The sequence below is a fragment of the Herpailurus yagouaroundi genome, unplaced genomic scaffold (genome assembly GCF_014898765.1).
Source record: "Herpailurus yagouaroundi ecotype Mexico unplaced genomic scaffold, PumYag 198, whole genome shotgun sequence".
NCBI lineage: Eukaryota > Metazoa > Chordata > Mammalia > Carnivora > Felidae > Herpailurus > Herpailurus yagouaroundi.
The window spans coordinates 8825530-8833012 of NW_024412429.1; the positions used below are offsets into that span (position 1 = coordinate 8825530).

Here is a 7483-nt window from a genome sequence, read left to right on the forward strand (position 1 = left end):
AGACGGACCAGCAGTGGAAGGTTAGGTTGGAGAGAAAGACTGAGGCCAGATCATGACCTCAGGGTTCCCGGGTTAGGCAGAATGCTCAGTTCTGGGTGGCCTTAAAGGAGGTGCTTTTGTATTTCCTTTTATCAACAATTAGGAGCCACTGGAATCTTGTTCGGGGGCTTCTGTGCAATGTTTTAAAAGTCCTTTATTTTATCCGACATTCCTACTCCCATATCTCAAATCCATTTACTCTTGGACTGTCTTGAATGTATATGGAGAACAGCTGAGCCAATGCTTCCAGAGGTTTCCAAACTGTTTCCTTTAGAGTGCCAGGGTTCCAAGTAGGGGCCTCGGAGGAATGGTGAGTGGGAGTGCTAGACCCGGGGCCCATGCCAGTATCAACTGGAGGAGGTTCATCAATCTGACATGTAGTGGCTTGTGCAAGATTGTATTTACAGAAACAGCACTACTGTTTTTGTGTCTTTTTAGCTGTTTGAAGAATACTCCTTTATGATATAATCTTCCAGAATGGATAAAATAGTCTCTCCTGTGCTAGGTGTTTAAGTACTTGGTGTGATCCCTATTCCCTGCGTCTGTATGTCTTTTATGGATCCTTCATTCACTTTAAGCCCCTTTATCCTGGGTGGTCCAATATAAGTTGGGGACCAGGTATGGTCATCACATGCTAAAAGGGGCCATTAAAAAATACAGTCATACGTAATGCTTTAAAAACTTAAAGGAGTTGTTTACTTACCATGTGTCTTCACAAATCTCATGTTAATCAGCGATTATGGATCTGATTGTGCCATTATAAACTTTTAAAACTCCACTTTCTATTAAGTCAATCAGGACAGTGTTCTTTTGTAGAAACAGATTTCTCGCAAAAAGGAAATGAACTGTGAAGAAAGAATTGGCTCCTAGACCTTCTAATCAAATTGACCACATTTACTCACCCACCCCCTTCCCCAAACCCGTTTGGTAAGCTGATCTCTTAGCAAAAGAGAAAAAGGCTTTCCGTTTTTATGACTTACATGGAATAAAGAACAATGTCTCCGCCTCCAGACCGTGACCGTCTCTGACTTTATTGTGATCTGTGGTGAGAGAGGAATTCGCAGAGGAACATTCTCCCAGACGGCCACAGACAGGCTTCTTGGGACAGTTTATCTGCCTACATGGCTGAGCTGCTTGCTCTCTTTCTCCTTCCTCTTCTGCTCACATGCTTTCTTTTTATTTGAGATCATAATTCATCATTCCTTACCTGCTGATCAACTGAAACAAGTCATGGTGGTTTCAGACACAACTTCATAGCACCAGGTGGTTTCTTTTAGTGAATTCCTTCAAGGTGAATCTGATGTGTCCAGGCAAAGCCAGTGATGGAAACCCACCCAAACCCAGTAGTATTTGCAAAAGAATTCCCCAGGGTGTGTTCAGTTACAGAGTTTCGGTCAGGTTTCTTGGTATCCTTCACTGTCTTCTGAAAAGGCAAAACAGTAAGGCAGATGTGTCTGTGAAGAAACAATGCTAATGTAACAAAGGTGCGGCGGGGAAGGTATGCTTGGGGCTCTGGGTGGGGCAGAGGCTATATCCCAACACAGGTGTTCAGACATTCAGATTTCATCCAGGAAATGTACGAAGAAGCTCATTGATCCAGGGACAAGTGCACGGGACGTCCTCCAGAAAGAGGAACAGGGCTGGGGAATCCATTCTGGGGAGAACTTTGAGGGGACACAAGATGGTCCTCCCATGTGTGTCACACTTAGGAGAAAGTCCCAGCTGATTGCTGCGATTCCACCTTCGCTCTTGCACAAGAAAGGATGGAATAATTCCAGGGAGAGTGATGCTTTCATAGGCATATATTTGAATCGGTTCTAACTTACATAAAGAAGTAGGTAATTTGCAAACTTTGATACTCGAATATCAACCTATCACATTCCTTAGAAATGATCCCAACAACCCATGACCTTCAGCAACAAGTTCAAGGGTAAAGCAAGGATACAAGCATCTCATCAGGAAAAGATGGCACATTAAATGGGGATAATTAAGGAAAGTTTAATATTACGATTATTTGCAAAAACATGAATAAGCTTAAAAGAAATGAACACGGAATGATGAAACACCATAGGGCCAATTTCAACAAGGAGACCTTTTGCCCCCTGGGCCTGATGGGGGAAGGCCAGAAATGCTCACTGGATTCCGGAGAGAGAGGGGGCCATGTGGAGGGAGTTACATTCTTTGGGGAAGCCACCAACACTCTGTCTGCAACTGAGCTCCTTCTGTTTTCTGAGTTGTTGCTTGTAAATGCCACCGTAAGCCTAGGGCAATGGATGATGTTGCAGCTGCCTATAGAACCCAGCACAGAACAAGATGGACACAGTGGGTTAAAGGGAAAATGCCCAGTATAGGCATCAATTCCAACAGGACAAGGCTGTTCATCGGCCAGAGGACCAGGGATATAGGGTAATCTAGCTCAGTTTGAATGATCAGAATCTGAGGTAGCGGTACATTTTCTCCCAGTTATCACTATGAAGCAATTGCTACTCTACTAAATGGCCCACTCTGTGTTCTTTCTCGCCTGCTGGACTGTGAGCTCTTTGAAGGAAATACCTGGCCTTTCATCTGTACACAGTTTGCTGCACGGCGTTTGACATATAATAAATGCTCAACAAATGGTGGTGAATTGAATCAATGAATGTCCCAGGCCGCTACTAAATTGAAGCTTTATTCCTTTTGACTCTTTACCTTGGCCAGAATCAGTCTTCAAGAATGGTGCAGACCAATAAAACTAAGAGTTAGTTTTTTGAGAAGAGAAACAAAATCAACTTTTAGCTAGACTTACCAAGAAGAAAAGAGAGAGAGGACTCAATTAAATAAAATTATTAATGGAAAGAGGAGAGAGACATTATCACTGATATCACAGAAAGGCAGACCGTAAGAGACCACTCTGAACAATTACACAACAACAAGTTGGAAAAGCCTAAAGAAAAGGATAAATTTGTAGAAGCATACAACCTACCACGACTGAATCATTAAAAATGAGAAAATCTGAACGGACCAATAACAAAGAGGAGATTGAGTTAGTAATCAAAAGCTTCCAGTCAAAAGCAGCTCCAGGACCAGATGGCTTCACGGGGGAATTCTACCAAACATTTAAAGAACAATTAATACCAATCCTTCTCAAACTCTTCCAAAAAAATGAAGCTAAGGGAACACTTTCAAACTCATTTTATAAAGCCAGCATTACCCAGATAAGGACACTACAAGAAAACTCCAGATCAGTATCCCTGATGAATATGGATAGATGCAAAAATCTTCAACAAAATACTAGCAAACTGAATGCAACAGTACATTTTCAAAAAAAGAGCATACTGTGATCAAGTGGGATTTATCCATGGGAAGCAAGAATGGTTTGCATATGCAAATCAATAAACGGGATATACCACATTAATAGAAAGAAAGATAAAAATTACATGATCATCCCAATAGATACAGAAAAAGCGTTGGATAATTCCACATCTTTTCATGATAAAAACCTTCAACAAAGTAGATATAGAAAGAATATACCTCACCATAATCAAGGACATATATGACAAGTCCACAGCTAATATCACAATGGTGAAAAATGAAGTTTTTCCTCTAAGATCAAAAGCAACACAAGGGTGCCCACTTCCATCCTCTCTATTCAACATAGTACTGGAAATCTTAGCTAGAGCAATTAGACATAGAAAGGGGTAAAAGGCATCCAAATTGGAAAGGAAGAAGTAAAATTGTCTTTATTTACAGATGATATGATTTTGTGTAGAGAAAATTTTAATGATTCCACTAAAAACCTGTTGAAACAAATAAATTTAGTAAAGTTTCAGGATACAAAATCAACATAAGAGATCATTCCTACACAGTAACAGTGAGCTCTCTGAAAAAGAAAGAAAACAATCACATTTACAATGGCGTCAAAAACAATAAAATTCTTAGGAATATATTTAACCAATGAAGTGAAAGATCTGTATACTGAAAATTATAAGACACCGATGAAAGAAATGCCAAAAGATACAAATAAATGAAAGATAGCCCATGTTCATGGATCAGAAAAGGTAATGTTAAAATACCCACAGTACCAAAATCCATTTATAGATTCAATGCAATGCCTATTAAAATTCCAGTGGAAATTGTCACAGAAATGAAAACAATCCTAAAATTCACATAGAACCACAAAAGACCCTGAAAAGCCAAACCAGGCTTGAGAAAAAACAAACCTGGAGGCTTTACATTTCCTGATCGCAAACCAGATTACAAATGTATAGTAATCAAAATATGATGGTACTAGCATAAAACAGATGCATAGACCCATAGAACAAAATAAAAAAAAAAAAAAAACAGAAATAAACCCGTGCTATACTGTCAACTAATATTTGATAAGGAAGCCAAGCATATGCAATGGGGAAAGGGTAGTTTCTTAAATAAATAGTGTTAGGAAAATTGGATATTCACAGCAACTAAATAAAAATGGGAATATAAATGTAATGCAAGAATATAAATACAATGAGTATTATTAAGCTATGAGCGGCAACATAGATGGACCTTGAAGGCATTGTGCTAAGTGAAGTCAGTCAGACAGAGGAAGAAAAGTACTGCACGATCTCACTCACGTGTGGAATGTTAAAGAGTCAAACTCATAGGAACAGTAGGATGCTGGTTGCCAGGTGCCGTGAGTTGGGAAAATAGAGACGTTGGTCAAAGGGTACAAACTTCCAGTTATAAGATGATTAAGTTGTGGGGATCATGGTGATTAAGTTAACAATATTGCACTGTATGCTTGCAAATTGCTAAGAGAGTAAATCTCACATGTTCTCACCACCCACCATCTCAATAAAAAAAAGCTAATTATATGAAGTGATGAGTTATTAAGTCAACTTATTGTGGTAGTCATTTTTTAATATATACATATGTCAAATCATGTTCAACTTATATAATTTTATGTATCAATTATATCTCAATAAAGCTGTAAAAAAAAAAAAGGAATAGTGTGGAGATCACCTTCAGGTTTAGTTATTAATTTGGGATTAAGAAGCTCATGGCTATAGCTGAACTAAGTGGCAATATTCAAGATCCTGAGACTTTATGGGACCCAGAGGTATGTTTAGAAGGTCAAGGAACCCAAATGCTAGCAGGTAGGGATCTCAGTGGGGCCTGGGGGGTTTACTTATCACAGCCAACAGGAGCATGGACAGGTCTCTCGGTAGGCTGAACTATAATCTATGCGTCTTAGTAGAGGCCAAATTGAAGGCCTATTGATAGAACCCTGATAGCAGTGTTGACTATAATAAATGGAATAGGCCAAGTGACAAAGGTAAATAATGCTATGCCTGATGAAAATCATATTCTGGGTATATAAACTTACAGAATATACATAGTTACAGGATTAGAAAATTACAATAATTTATTCATTTTTCCTAAAGATTTATGAAAATAAATTGGGCCATTTTTCAAACTCTTGTTTTAGGGAAAGTTACATACATGAACACGGATAAATATACAAGCATTTGCAACAATTTGAGATTTGCCACAATATTTTAACTCTGGAAAACTTCTAGTGGTTCTGCCTTGAGGGCACCGTATTTACCATGGGACCGGGTCTTTAGAGAAATGCATTTGGAGGCATGTATACTTCAATAAAAGAACCACCACAAATTTGGCATGGCTTAGGTATGTTAGTTCTTCCAGAAGCTGGGGACCTGGACCAGTGAAACCCTCTTTCAGGGTAATAAGACCGTCACACACATGATATTCTTAATAAAATTCTACTGTTATCATCTTTGGAGATAGTCTTTTGCCATATTTCCGTAGGAAAAAAATAAAAGTCATCAATAAAATTAACCATAGAAATCTTCACCCAAAAGACCTTTTAGGAAAATGAGAAAGGTCTTTAATTATAGAGAAACTAGTAAGCTATAAAATGAATTCATAATAGGGACTCCACCAATCTGAACTCCTTTGTAGGGCTGTTGAAATTGACCATGCTATGTGAAATCTACAAGTTGGAAAACAATACTGAGGACAACTGAGAGATTCAGGGAAAATATCAGCAAATTTAATGTCTGCACACATTATCAACAGCTACAACAGAATATTATCCTAAGATGTAGTGGGTTGAATTGTATCCCCCCAAAAGATACACTGAAGTCCTAATCCCTGGGACCTGTGAATGTCACCTTATTCGGAAAGAGTACCTGCAAATGTAATCAAGTTAAAATCCAATGACTGGGGTCCTAGTAAGAAAAGGAGACAGAGATTTAGACATGGAGACGGAACACACATTGAAGGAAGGCCGCACGAAGACAGATGCAGAGATTGGAGTGAAGCAGCTGTAGGCCAAAGAATGCCAAGGGCTACTGGCATTGCCCGTAGCCAAGAAAAGGCAAGGAAGGATCCTCCCCTAGAGCCTTCAGAGGCAGCCCAGCCCTGCTGACACCTTTATTTCACACCTCTGGCCTCCAGAACTATCGGAGAATAAATTTCTGTCCCTTCAAGCCACGTAGTTTGAGGTAATTTTGTGATGGCAGCTCTAGGAAACTGATAGAAATGTAAACAAAATTGAAAAACCAGTATTTCCTGTTCTGTGCGCAGTAAAAACCTGGAAGCCGCCCTGGCACTCCCCCCACCCCCCCATATCCAGTCTGTGGCTGGGTCTTCCCAATTTCACCCCTACCTCTGTTGGCTGCTCCATTTCTCCTTCTCCCCGTCACCTCCTCTCCAGACTGGGGCTCGAGGACCAACTCCAGCGCGATGGCCTCTCTCCAGGCCTTCCTGCCCCAGAGTTTCCTCAGGCTCCAATCCTTCCTCCTGCAGCCAGGTTGGCCTGAAAATGTAAATCCAATTAAGGGGTGGTTCAGTCGGTTAAGCACCCCACTTTTGATTTTGGCTCAGGTCGTGATCTCATGGTTTGTGGGTCTGAGTCCCGCGTTGGGCTCTGTGCTGACCGCGCAGAGCATGCTTGGGATTCTCTCTCCTTCTCTTTCTGCCCCTGCATGCGCGCACGCTCTCTATCTCAAAATAAATAAACATTAAAAAATTTTTTTTCTTAATGTAGATCTAATTACACCCTGCTCCTCACTGCCCTCCCAACCTCTCCATTCACTTTTATAGGGCTTTAGCCACTGATGCCTTATGTGGTCTGGGTCCTTCCAGACTCTCCCTTCATCCCACTCTGTCACTTGCTCCCTGCTCTCAAGATGTTGCAGCCTTCTTTCTGCTCCAAGAATTCTCAGAGCTGTATCCTCTCCCAGGACGTTTGCACATGCCATTCCCTAGGCCCGGCGCTACTCATGCCTCCCCTCTCATGCTAGCTTTACCCCCAGTCCCTCCCTCAGAATCGGTCAATCTGCACCTGACATGCTCACAGCTCCTGAACACTGTGACAGTTAGCCCGACTCATAATTACACATCTGTTTCCGTGGTATTTGAAAAACGTCTATCTCCCAAGCTACTCTGTAACTCCGTG

At 40.7% G+C, this 7483-nt stretch overlaps 1 long non-coding RNA gene across 1 annotated transcript; it reads right to left on the reverse strand.

Moving 5' to 3' along the window:
• Positions 1-6895, reverse strand: LOC121013236 (uncharacterized). Its single transcript, XR_005782591.1, has 4 exons — positions 6692-6895; positions 1247-1462; positions 1020-1079; positions 1-884 (listed from the first exon to the last, which is right to left on the reverse strand). It is a non-coding gene; the product is annotated as an uncharacterized LOC121013236 (long non-coding RNA).
• Positions 6896-7483: the final 588 nt, after the last annotated feature.